Raw genomic sequence first — 14,309 nt, 5'->3', positions numbered from 1 at the left:
CAGTCAAGAAACAACAACTCAATTGGTTAAGGTAAGCAGAAGCAAAAATCTTGAATGAGTTTTAGCATGAATTTACCCATTCAATGAGAGTGGAGCAAAATGACTGTGATGAATTGGATAGCAGACAAGCATCAAATTTATCACCTAATGCCTACTTGAGATCTTGCATTCTCTCAAGCAATCGGTTATGGCTCAGCAAGAGGATAAATTTGAGAGAATAAGAGTTTAAGAACCAAGTACCTTATGATGCTTGATGAAGTTGGAAATCAGTTATAGGCAGAACTTCTCGAGCTTCTCTTGTTGCAAGCTTCACATTTTCCACATGGTGCACCATGCACCCAACACCAACATGATCTCCAACCTTGAATCGTGTGACGTATGAACCACTGAACTGACCTCAGTAAAAATAACAATTCCAACAATTTCATTCTGTGAAATGATAGGTATTGTGATCCTCAGGAATGCCCTCTACCTTAAACCTTCAGTAAGTTGCTCGCACTATCACAACAAGATGCTCCTCAAGAATGCCCTCTACCTTAAGCCTTCAGCAAGTTGCTAGCACTATTAGGCCGCAAAGAGAAAGGAGTGACTGCATTGGATCCCTGCGCCAACAACTTTGATCTTATGTATGAGTAGGTCAAGGCTATCAAGGAAGGAAAGCCCATTGATAAGCCTATTTACAACCATGTCACTGGTCTTCTTGACCCACCGGAGACTATATTGCCTCCTAAAATCTTTGTGTTAAGGGTCTGCACCCCATGTTTGATGTGCTTGAGTCCAAGAACTTTTGGATTTCAGTATCTACCTAGATATTAGTGATGAGGTTAAGTTTGCTTAGAAGATTCATCGTGATATGGTAGAGCGTGACCTCAGCTTAGAGAACATCAAGGCTAACATTGCTACAAGAAAACTAGATTTTGATGCATACATAGATCCCCAGAAGCAATATGCGGATGTAGTGATCTAGGTCCTACCTACCCAACTAATCCCAGATGTCAATGAGGGCAAGGTGTTGAGAGTAAAGATGATAATGAAGGAAGGAGTTCCAAATTTCACCCTTGTGCATCTCTTTGATGAGGAATTGACCATCTCTTGGATTCCATGTGGTCAAAAGTTGACATGCTCGTACCTAGGGTTCAAGTTCTTCTATGGTCCTGACACATACTATGACAATGAGGTTATTGTTTTGGAGATGGATGGTCAATTTGAAAAGCTCGAGGAGCTCATATATGTCGATCATAACAAAGATCCTTATGAACTCTTCCACATAGTAGCCGTAGAGTTTGATAAGATTGCGATGTTACCCAATCGTTAGAAGGCTAACTTCATTTAGAACTTCCTCTTTGCCCTGCCTGCTTGCCGATGGGATAGCGTCTAATTTGCTCCAAACAGTTATAGCATTGAAAGAACGGCATGCAAAAGCCTATTTGGATGAGGAAACCGGAAGAGATCACCATGGATGAGTATGTTACCTTCTACAAGAGCTTGATCAACGATTGGGAAGGGCATCTTGCTTTATAAAGTACTTCTCAGTGGAAGACCAGCTAGAATTCAAGGTAGTGCTATTTGTACCTAAGAGAGCTCCATTTGATCTGTTCAATACAAAGAAAAAATCAGCAACATTAAGCTCTATGTGCACAAAATTTTCATCATGGATAACTATGAGGAGCTGATTCTTGAGTATCTGGGCTTCGTTAAGGGGGTGGTTGACTCCGAGGACCTACTCCTGAACATATCCCATGAGATGCGACTTTGCATCTTCAAGATCCATACTAAGATCTTCCTCAATGTTATGAGAAAAGGTTTGGTCCTTATTTCTATCAGCCTGCTATTGCTAGATTGGAGAAGATGGGAGGAAGAATGGGCTAATATTTTCCATGGAAGCTTGATAGGAGCTTGGGGATGAAGAGAGAGAGAACTCTTCCTGAAAAGTAACCAGGACTTTTACCCTCTTCTACTCCATTTACCACTGTCTTCTAAGAAAATACCTTCAAAATTGGCCAAAAATGACCCATGAGCTGCCAAATCCAGTCTTCCAACCTCTAAACTTGGTCCAATGACTCCATTAATGCTCTAGACTTGCAGTCCTTGTGGTCCAGAAATCCTTGGTAATTGCACTGCTGCTCCATGTCATGTCTGTACGTGTGTACTTGTGGCTTATTGGTGGATTTTAATTGAAAAGGATGGTAAATAAGCATGTAAGGTAACTAAATGGATCAAAACTAGAGCTTTGATACCACTTGTCAAGAAGAGGACAGGAGAGAAAGAAGAAGAGGAGAGTGAGAGTGCAAAAGAGAGAGAAAGACTACAGGAAGAGAGAGAAAGAGAGTGATGAGGAGAGATAAATACTAGAAAAGGTGAGAGAAAGATAGAAAGAGAGAGCAAGAAGCCATGAAAGCTTGGAGAGAGAGGTGAAGATGAAAGGAGACTTGTATTATTATCTGATCGTCCAAAATTCAAGTCCCTAACACCTTATATACCAGCCAATGTAGCTAGTATTTTCCCATTATTAAATCCCCCTCTCTTACATATAGTATGAGATGGATGGATCAAGAACCTCAATATTTTGTTGTATATTGAAGGGGAGCTCATGCATTACACACCTAGCAAAGGAATGGAGATAGTAAGCATCAACATGAAAGTCTATTGCTAGAAAAATATGGTGAGTAAAAACAAATTTTGGTAAACTATACCTCATCCCAATAAGAAGAATTGAGCCATTTACTTCTCTCACTTTATTCTGGAGAATTAGAACACAATCAGAGTTCAAAAAATACAATATTAGAGTCTAAAAATACCATATCAGATCTCTTGTTAATATCAGCAGGTAAAAAGCAAGAAACATTGAAGCCCTTAGGGTCAGCCCTTTCAAGAAGGGTAGATAACTCCTCTTCAAAAGATGGGAGTTGTTCTGCTTCCTTTTCTTCTTCCTTCTTTGTTTTATACTCCCTCCATTTATCTCCCTACTCTACTTTGGCCTTTTCCTCTTTCTCATGCTGTCTTGTGTCCTTTTCATGCGTAACATCTTCAACCTTCAGATCGGTATCATTTTTCTTCTTTCTATATGGAGGCACATTTAAAATATTGAAAGCCCTCACATCAGAAAAAAGAGGGATTGGCTCAAGGACCTTTGAAAACTTGTATCTCAATATCTTGAGAATTATCATGACTTTATCCATAAGCATAAGCCTATGTGCATGAGCAACACATATATAAGAATCTTGAAAAAACTCAATAAAAAAATCCTCTATAGCCTCCTGAATACAGTTGAGACCTGCCTTAGTCCATCTAAAACTTTGTAGACTATGCTTGTCATAAATTTCTTTGACAAGCCTTTGAAAAGACAGCTTTGGAATTGCATTATTCAAAGCCTTCATTGCACTTATAATCTCCTTAAGGCACCTCACATGCTGTGAGAACCTACTTCTTGACTTTGATTTCCTTGAAAGTTTGGAAGGCTTGGAGGACTGATGTATCTTTGAAGCAAGACCTCTAGGATCAAGTTTCTACTTCCTTGCAGTGGACTTAATTCTAGCCATCTGAAACATTAAAATATATATATATAAACAAATTAGGAAAGATATCCTAATCTCTCAAATCAATTTATCTACAATCACGAAGAAGCAGGCAAACACTAATCACAAAGTCTAAATCCAATTTCAATAAAACAGTGAGAAGACGTACGAAATGCAAGGATGCCTTTAAGACCAGGGAACTTAACACCATATCATGTTTCATACAACACAAGGGAAACAATGTAGGCTCAAGTCGTATGAAATGTGAGGAGGCCTAACTTTGAAAAAAGAACATAACACATATCGTGTTTGATGTCACGTAAGAAACATGGCGGGGCTTAGTTGTATGAAACACGAGGAGGCCTCACATGGACAAGAGAAACACGAGGAGCATATTCTTGCTATGACATTCAAATAACAATACGTTGTATCCAATAACTTAAAGGCTCAAGATTGGATGTTAATACAAATATTCAACACATCTATTCTACGAGGTATCTTCACCTAGTACCTTCAAGAAACATTTTCCATCTTGCACTTAGGAAGCAAAATTTATATTTCAAGGAATTAATATTTGAAGTTTTATTATTTGACTCAGTTATTAGTTTTACTTGAAGCTTGAAGTTAAAGGTCATAGAGCATATTCAAAGTTCTATAACATGCATGAAGTTAAACACATGAAACGCAAGGATGGCTTAAATGGACAAGAGAAACCCTACACCCATGTCACATAAAAAACAATGCAGGCCTTAGTCGTATGAAATGTGAGGAGGCCTCATATGGATAAGAGAAACCTAGCATCCATCACATTTCATACGTTTGAAATTTTTGGGGATGATTTGGTAGGACTGTTCAAGTGATTCAGAACTAACTCATATTTTAGCAAAAACCTTACATTCTTGAGTGTTGTGTGTGTATGTTGTCAATGAAGCCTTCTTTAATAGCCTTGCACGGAAGAATAATTTTGTACTGCGATCAAATTAGCGTTGTGTTGGTGTGGTTGAGCATAGAGAGGGTTTTGTCTTCAAAAAAACTCTATTTTGGTTCAAAAATTGGGTTTATAACAATGTTGGTTTACATGTTTGGCTGCTGTAATGCATAATTAATTTCACATGTGCGATTGAAGACCGTTTTGCTTGGGAAGTTGTACCATGTGTCACTTTATTTATTTGGCATGATAGCGCTTTTATGGCTCCGATTTTTGAGTTTTTTAAAATTTTATTTTTAATTTTAAGAGCATGTTCTCCGAATTAGTGCATCGTACTTTTTGATCAAACGTGTGTGGTGACTGTTGACATATATATATGAACACTCAGGTTCGGGTTTTGGTTACTATTTCTTTCATGTATCTTTTTTTGTCTTTGACCGGCTATTTATCTTGTAAGCATCACAAGCCAAACCAATCATATTTTTACAAGAAACCATTTATTCTCAGGAGCAAGGCTGACAAATATCAGGTATCATACTTTTCTTAATATTTTTCTATGCAATCCTGAATTCTAAGGCATTGAAGATATTAGTTTGTTTAAGAGGAGAAAGATACAATAGGGACTTAGAAATTCTGTAATGGTTTTACTTTGTTTTTCTATCAATATTGGTCTATGTTAACAATCAGAGACAGAGACAAGAGTGAAGAGCTGAGTGCTCTCTACTTCTTTCATTATGTCATTGACCACAAACATAACATAAGTGTATACAATAGTACTAAGGTCCATAGGACCATTCACACTGGGTCTAAGACCACCGACTTATTTAATGTCCCGCACTTACTGATACAGCTAGACACAGCTAATGTCGATCATATATACTGATAGGAGAATAATGGGAGCTTGATATTCTAACACTCCCCTAGCTCAAGCTCAAGACAACATCTGCACACCAAGCAACTGTCTAAAAACATTGAACTTATCTTTACCTAAGGACTTGGTAAAGATATCCGCAACCTGTTCAAGCTTCTTCACAAATGATGTTCAATGCCTTCTCCAAGATGTTCAATAGAGCCTTTGAAAGACTCCAACCAAGCCAGGAACAACTCTTGAGCAAGATCAAGACCAAATGAAAACAATGGATACCCTGTGTGAGCAATGGTGAGAAATGACAGGCAGCCCTCTTCTCTTTTCAACCTTCACAGGTTAGTCTTCAGGTCATCTTCCCACATGCACTCCACAGAGCCCAGTCATGGGTGCTCTAATACCATGTTAACAATCAGAGACAGAGACAAGAGTGAAAAGTTGAGTGCTCTCTACTTCTTCCATTATGTCATTGACCACAAACATAACATAAGTGTATACAATAGTACTAAGGTCCGTAGGACCATTCACACTAGTCTAAGACCACCAACTTATTTAATGTCCCACACTTGCTGATACAACTGGACACAGCTAATGTCGGTCATACATACTGACAGGAGAATAATGGGAGCTTGATATTCTAACACTCTAGTACACATGTAAAACGATGGGGTTTTGATGTTCTTGATGCATTGGTTTGTTCCAATTTTCCAAATGTATAAAACATGAAATTTTAAAGTTTTTTTTATGGGTGGTGTGAAACGTGATTTTGTGAACTGTGAGGTAGTCTAAATTATTGTTTTTGTGTTTCATGAGTCGAAAATGTTAAACAAAGTTTGATCGATGAGACTTGGAATTTCATGCTTTCTCTACTGGATAAAGTTTTAATTCATTTCATTCATATTGTATTTCCTAAATTTACTTAGCAATCTTTCTTTAGTCTACTTCATATGAGAAAATGTGGATTTGTATATTATGCCCCTTATTATTATTATTTTGGATTTTTCTTTGTGAGTAATCAGGATGACTAAAAGGAAGTTGTCTTTAGAGGGAATGGAGGAGGAAGATCTGGAGGTAACTTGCCACGAAAAGCTATTTAATTTTCTTCATGCAATTGGAAATTCATCTAGATTTATTTACATTAGAGATATGCTCAATGCTCCCTTTGATTTGCAAGAGCTTTTGAAGGATCTTGAAGATAAATTGAAGGATTTTAAGGTGTTTTATGATAGCCATGTGGAAGGCCTAGAGATTGAGGGATTTGTCCATTATAGCGATGTAATGGAAGCTTCTAATGCTGATAGAAGAACTTTGCAAACAAGGTTTAGCCTTATTGATGAAGAATTCAAGAAGTGGAAAGTAGATTACCCTTGTCATCAGAATCGGCAACAATGTCTTCTTGTACAGAAGGATGTTGGATTTTTTGTATATCTTCAATATATGGATAGCTGTTCTTCAGATACAATACAAGAGAAGAAGATGGAGGTTATTGCATGCAAAGACAAAGAAGTTGAAGAGAAAAGTGAGAAATGTTTTAGGAGGATATTGAGAACCAATTAGTGCAGGGATTTGATGTTGCTTTGTTTAAAAGTGAGAACATTATAAAAGTGGAAGAAAAGGAGATAGAGTTGAGTGCAGAGATTGAAATAGGTCCTCTTGAATGTGTCTCTACATTTCCCAGTTTGTTGAGATGACAAGCTCAACACATGTGGACATTGATGATGGACCGCCTAGTTAGATGGGTCCACACATCTACACTTAGCATGTCAGTGGTCATTATGACTCTCACATGGCCACTGACTCATTACTTATTATATTTAGGTTGTTACACCTATTTACAGCTGGCATAGTTATAGCGCCAGTCGACTAGTGTAGTCAATTATGCATTGTTTGACTTAGTAGGCCACTTTCCTTTATGTTGTATCTTATCTATACTTTGTGTACATTGTAAAGAGTGTGGAAGAAGAAGAAGAAACCAACAAGAAAACATTTTGGCCTCCATCTCTCTTCTTGTCTCTTGAGTGAGCTTCTCCTTATGCATTCTGTGTGTGTTCGGCACAGCATCTTGAGCAAGTCCCCCCACCACGCGATTCTTGACATGGTATCAGAGCCGCGCCACTGAGAGAGGCTGATTTCAAAGGCTGAAATGAAGGAGAAGAAGCAAGGTTCAAGCAAGCAAGCCACGGGTAAGACGCTCTCCCATCCTTCCACTCTTTCTCTTGGATAGTGCCTGTGGAGGCACCGGAAGCAGGGCAGAGAAAAAATCTCAGATTGCAGTGAGATTTGGTGTGCGCGAAAAGCACTGTGTATTCTGCAGGTAAGCCCTTTAGGGATTACTCGCAGTTATTTTGGGCATCTGAGGCCGTTTCAGGCCCCGTTTTAGAGCCAGAAGGTTGCGGACAATAGTTTCAAGGTACACTGTGATTTCGGCTGTTTTGACCGAAAGTGGGTGCGCAAGTTATAGATTGCAAATCTGTAATTCTTGAGGTGTTTGCAGAAAGCAAACATAAGGTTTATCTGCAAACAGCTTGTAGATTGTATGTATTATTGAGCAGACAATGAAAAAGGCTGTCTGGTGTATTGCTGTACACTACAGGTTGAGAGTTGCAGAAGATTTGCTTGCTGTTTGGTATTGCTTTTGTGATAATGGCAGAGAACAGTGGAAACCCCATCATTGAGAAGCTCGACAAGAACAACTACCCTTCATGGAAGTTCTGTGTCACAAACTTCCTTATTGGAAATCGCCTCTACGAGTTTGTTTCAGGTGAAGAAAAGGAGTCGAAGATGAGTGATCCTCCAACTGCAGAAGAGACAAAGGCACGGAAGGAATGGAATGCAAAAGACAAGAATACAAAGGCACGAAAGATTCAACTCAAGCAAGAGTTGAATACATTGAAGAAAGGGAAGATGTCTATCAATGAGTATGCACTGAAGGTAAGGAGTATTGTAGATGCATTAGCAGCGATTGATGCAATGCCCGATGATGATGATTTGGTGCCATCTACCTTGGGTGGACTTAACAATGAAAAGGCTTGGAAGTCTTTTGTAACTTCCGTATATGTCAGAAAGCCATTTCTAGATTTCGATGAGTTGGTCTCCCTTATGATCACTGAAGAGATCAACATGCAGAGTGAGACATCTGAAAGAAGTGGTGAACAAGTTCAAGCTTTCTACTCCAGTTCAGGAAGGGGACGTGGCAGGTTCTCTTCAAGAGGCCGTGGTACCAGACGTGGCAGTGACAACCAGCAAAACAGATTGAATTAGCAATTTGGCGATATGTAGGTTTCAGGAGGTCATGGTAACTTTAGAGGCAGGGAGAGCTTTAGAGGAAGAGGTGGATGGCAGACCAGATGTTCTAACAACTCTGGTATTGTGTGTCACTACTGTGGCAAAATAGGTCATATTGCAGCCCAATGTTATGCTAAGAAAGATGATATTCGTAGTGGTAAGTTGCAGCAAGGAAACTATGCATCGTCTTCACGACAGAAAAAAGACAAAAATTAACGTCTGTTTGTTATGCAGCATATGCTGAATGCTGTTACAGGAAAGGGAACACATGATGATGTTTGGTATGTTGATTCATGTGCATCCAATCATATGACCAGCCATGTAGAATGGTTTGGAGAGATGCAAGATTTGCAAAATGCAGGTTATGTGCAGACGGGTGATGATTCATGCCACCCAATTTCACACATTGGAAAAGTTCCCTTGTCCTTGGATGATGGTAAGACAAAGAGTCTTTCAGATGTATTACATGTGCCATCTATTACAAAGAACTTGGTGTCAGTCGCGGTCAAATGGTAGAGCAAGGGTCGCAAGTTAGATTTAATGCAAAGGGCTGCTTTGTAGAAGACTTTAATGACAAGTGCAGGTTGGTAGCAAAGGGAAGTAGAGTTGGACATATGTTTACTCTGGATGCTGGAATTCCTACTATGAATGTTCCTATGTATGCTAAAGGAAAAGGTGTTGTTGCAGATATTAAAATTTGGCACAAACGCATTGGACATGCAAATGTACAAAGGATGAGATTAATGCAGTCCAAAGGGTTGGTTACAGGTTTGCCCACATTTAGAGTTGCAGAATTTCATAAGGTATGCGAAGCATGTCAGTTTGGTAAGTAGGCAAGACAACCCTTTTCACATGGCAGAGATGTAAGGAAAAATATCCTTGATGTTGTGCATCCAGACATTTGGAAGCCTACACAAAATGCATCTCTTGGAGGCAATTCATACTTTGTCACATTCATTGATGATTGTTCTAGAAAGTTGTGGGTATATTTTATGAAGGAAAAGAGTGAAGCATTTGAGCACTTTAGAACTTTCAAGGCTGTAGTTGAAAGAGAAACATGCTTGAAAGTAAAGTGTTTGAGGTCAGATGGAGGGGGAGAATATCTCTCGAATGAGTTCAGTGATTTTCTGAGGTCTCATAGGATAAAGAGACAGTTCACATGCAGATATACCCCACAGCAAAATGGGATTGCAGAAAGGAAAAACATGCATATTGCAGAAGTTGCATGCGCCTTGATGGCTAAAAAGAATATACCTAAGCATTTTTGGTCTGAGGCTGTTCATACTGTTGTTTATATTATGAACAGAACCCTCATAGCTGCAGTTCATGGGATGACTCTTGAAGAATGCTTTACTAGCAAGAAGCCTGATGTATCACACTTGAAGGTATTTGGCTGTGTTGCATACATTCATGTGCCAGATGAGCTACGGAAGAAGCTTGATCCAAAGGCAGAAAAATGTGTTTTTATTGGATACTCTTTAGAGAAGAAAGGTTATCATTGTTATAAACCTGTCACATGTAAGTTGAGAGTGAGCAGGGATGTCATCTTTGATGAAATGAGCAGTTGGTATGCATCTAGTGGTGATGCATTGGATGATGATGATGATCATGACACTCATGTGCAGGCTGAAAAGCAAGAATCATGGACTCTTAGTGGACGAGAGACATCATCTGGTAGTCCTTGATCTGGGAGACTAAGGAGTACCTCTACATCTTCAGGTGCATCTAGTAGCACTACATGTAAAGACAAAGGAAAGAATGAAGTGTCAGATGGTATTGATGTAGTTCTTGATGGAGACTCCAGTGGCTCAGAGAGCTTGGATGATGAGCTTGGTTTTCCTTCTGTCAGGACACCAAGTGTACAGAGAGCTCATAGTAATGTAAAAGCTCCATTGAGTGATCCCGTGGTACGCAGATCTAGCAGGGTCAGATACCCTGTTAAAAGATTTGGTTTTGAAGGTTATGCAGCTCACCATTATGCTTATATGGTGAAACTATTTGAGGATGTTGAGCCCACATGTTTTGAGGAGGCTGTTGGTCATGCTCATTGGGATGCAGTAATGGATGAGGAGATGGCTGCATTAGAGGCCAATAAGACTTGGGATCTAGTATCATTGCCGAAGGGCAAGAAAGCTATTGGATGTAAGTGGGTTTATAAGATTAAGCACAATGCAGGGGCCTTCTTGCATGGTGATTTACAGGAAGAATTGTATATGGATCAACCAGCAGGTTATGAAGATTTAGAGCATCCCACGTATGTGTGCAGGTTGAAGAAGGCGCTCTATGGGCTCAAGCAAGCACCTAGAGCATGGTCTGACAAGATCAGAGAGTATCTTGTCAATATTGGCTTTTATGTTTCTGATGCTGATCACTCACTTTATGTGAGAAAGGGAGATGCAGGTTTGGTCATCATAGTCATCTATGTGGATGACTTGATTATTACAGGTGATAGTGATAGTGGGATTGCTGAAGTCAAGGATTTTTTGAAGAAGAAGTTTGAGATGAAGGATTTAGGTGAGCTAAGGTACTTCCTTGGCATTGAGGTGATCAGATGTGATGATGTTATATGGCTGTCCCAAAGACAGTATGGCTTGGATATGTTGTCCAAGTATGGTATGACAACATGCAAACCACTTTCAGTCCCGTTGGAGCAGAATGTAAAGTTGAGTGCTGATGTTGGGGATGAGATAGAAGACCCTACTATGTTTAGGAGGATAGTGGGGAGTTTGATCTACATGACCATTACAAGGCTAGACTTGAGCTACGCTGTTGGTCTTGTGAGTCAGTTTATGCAAGTATCTAGAAAGCCACATTTGGATGCAGTCAGACGTATATTGAGATATGTGAAGTCCACATTACATTATGGACTTTTCTATGAGGCAGGTACAGATGTACAAGTGTTTGGATACACAGATGCAGATTGGGCTAGTATAGAAGATCTACCAGTGGATACATGTCCTCTCTTGGTAGTGCAGCAGTTGCTTGGAGCAGCAAAAAGCAATCTACAGTTGCTTTGTCTACAGAGGCTGAGTATAGAGGTGCTGCTATTGCAGCATGTGAGGTAGTATGGATACAATAGTTAATGGCTAATTTGGATGTGCAGGTGGAAGGTCCAGTTGTCATTTATTGTGACAACATGAGCAGTATACAGTTGGCTAGGAACCGTGTGTTCCATGCCAGGACAAAACATATTGAGGTACACTACCACTTTATGAGAGAGAAGGTACTAGCAGCAGGTGAGATTGACTTGGTGTATATCAGCACACTGGATCAGATAGCTGACATCTTCACGAAGGCATTGGCTACAGAGAAGCTTCAAAAGTTTCGAAGCTTACTTGGAGTTTCAGAGATGCAGTTGAGCTTGAGTGGGAGTGTTGAGATGACAATCTCAACACATGTGGACATTGATGATAGACCGCCTGGTTAGATGGGTCCACACGTCTACACTTAGCATGTCGGTGGTGATTATGACTCTCACATGGCCACTGTCTCATTACTTATTATATTCAGGTTGTTACACCTATTTACAACTAGCATAGTTATAGCACCAATCAACTAGTGTAGTCGATTATGCATTGTTTGACTTAGTAGGCCACTTTCCTTTATAGTTGCGAGTGTGGAATACTATTTGGATTTTAGGGTGATAAGGTTTGCAGGACGTCCTAGCTATCAAGTTTTGCTAGGTAGGCCATGGATCTTACGAACAAACTACCAAGTTGATATACCCACTGGTCGAGTGATTTTAGATAGAGGTGCCAATCGTGTAATAGTGGATGCTTACCCTGAGACTCCTCAGAGTGAGAGTGCTCCTTTATCCTTTACTAAACTAGAAACAGTAGATGATCCATCTGGTAGTGAGACGTCATCAAGTGATGGATCTAAGGAAGGGTTCACTACAGAGGACATCTATCATATAACATTGAATGAGCCGATAGAGCCTCAAGATCGAATAAGAGATGTGGACATTATTGAGTGGACCTTGGTATGCCTAATGATTCGTGACCAATTAAATTAGGTTCCATGCTCAGTTCAGAAGAGAGAGAGGTCTATGTGTCCCTAATTTAGTGATGAGGCAGGACAATACAAAAGAGACTGCCAGTTTTCTATTTGAGCAGATCATCTGTCGTTTTGGTCAACCAAAGGAAATAGTATTGGATCGTGGAAGTCAATTTTTGAATAAGGTGATTAAAAGTCTGACTGAAACTTGGAAAATTAAGCATAATAAGACTACCCCTATAATCTGCAAGCCAATAGATAAGTTGAAAGTACCAATAAGAAACTTGTGGGTATCCTATCCAAGGACTGGGATACAAAATTATATGTGGTGGTTTGGGCGTATAACACAACATTTAAACGAGCCATTGGCCACACCCCATTCAAATTAGTTTATGGGGAGGAGTGTGTCTTGCCCTTAGAAATTGAGTTGCCGACCATAAGATTCGCAATCAATCATTCTTTGGTTGATGACATGCCCTATTCGAGCATTTTACGACTATAGCCCACTTGGATGAGCTCAAATTGCAGAGTTTGTTGCACCAAGAAGTGGACGAAGCGGTTGCATGATATAAAAGCGAAGAAATATACCTTTAAGAAAAGACTGTTAGTTCTATACTATGATGCCCGTAGGGAGCTATTTCCAAGGAAGCTGGAACCTAGATGGGATGGCCTGCACAAGGTAGTTAGGATAGGTAAAAATAAGTCTACGACTTTACTAGTAGTTGATCTACAAGGAGTGAAATTTAAAAATAAGGTTAATATTAATGAGATTAAACCTTATTTTTTTTAGTATGCTAACACGCTAAATGCATTGCAGGTTCATGTTGGGGTTGATCTAAGACCTGCAAGAGAGCTTACACTGGTTGATGGGGCAATTAATCCCTTATTTGGAGCACCCATATCTAAAGCAAAGATATAATTAGGGGAAACTTATCTAGTGGAGCAAAGGATAAAAAGTGGTTGAGCAAGAAGATAGTACCTTTGTGTGAAAGATTAAAGTTTTCTACCATCACTGTTTACAAAATTTGACAAGCATCCCTGTTGATTTTAATGAAGAAGGTGGGATGGAGCCATCAGTTCATCCTCTAAACATGTTGAATTTTGACTATCATAATTACGAATAGGGGAGTTCTTGATGGCTGGCTATGTAAACCCATTGTGGACGTACATGATATATTTTGATGGATGTCGGGGTAGGATGTACTAACAATATGACAGAGTATAAATCCTTGATTATGGGACTGAATATTGCTAAGAAAGGTGGTATTCGGATGGTTGTTAGTAAAAGGGGATTTCCAATTGATTGTAAATCAACTAAATGGGACATATATAGTTCAGAATCCCATCCTTCGCATGTATCATCAAACTGTTATAACCCTACTTGATGACTTTGAGAGCGTATCTCTTCAGCTCATTCCACGTTCTTGGAATCAATTTGTGGATTCATTAGCCAATTTTTATTATGAGGAGGACCTCTTCTTCAACTATGGTCCTAGACTGGATGTTGCTATTGATAATGAGATAGGACCTGGTCGCTTGTGGGGATTTTTATTAGACCACGCATTATATGGCAGGCAATGGTTGATATGGGTAATGCGAAGAGTGGCTAAGACCCATCTACCACTATTATCCTGGACCCATAGGTTGGTTAGACGACATGTTATGTGTACGCCTCTTGCTATATATGCAGGAGAGATGGGTCACAACTTGATGCATTTAG

At 39.5% G+C, this 14,309-nt stretch overlaps 1 pseudogene; it reads left to right on the top strand.

The window, feature by feature from the left end:
- The first annotated feature begins 461 nt into the window (after positions 1-461).
- Positions 462-1,315, top strand: LOC148032856 (phosphoribulokinase, chloroplastic pseudogene; annotated as a pseudogene).
- Positions 1,316-14,309: the final 12,994 nt, after the last annotated feature.

This window comes from Lygodium microphyllum, chromosome 8 (assembly GCF_053477565.2).
Source record: "Lygodium microphyllum isolate KBCC chromosome 8, Lygodium_microphyllum_v1.1.10, whole genome shotgun sequence".
NCBI lineage: Eukaryota > Viridiplantae > Streptophyta > Polypodiopsida > Schizaeales > Lygodiaceae > Lygodium > Lygodium microphyllum.
This window is presented reverse-complemented; position numbering and strand designations above follow the sequence as displayed.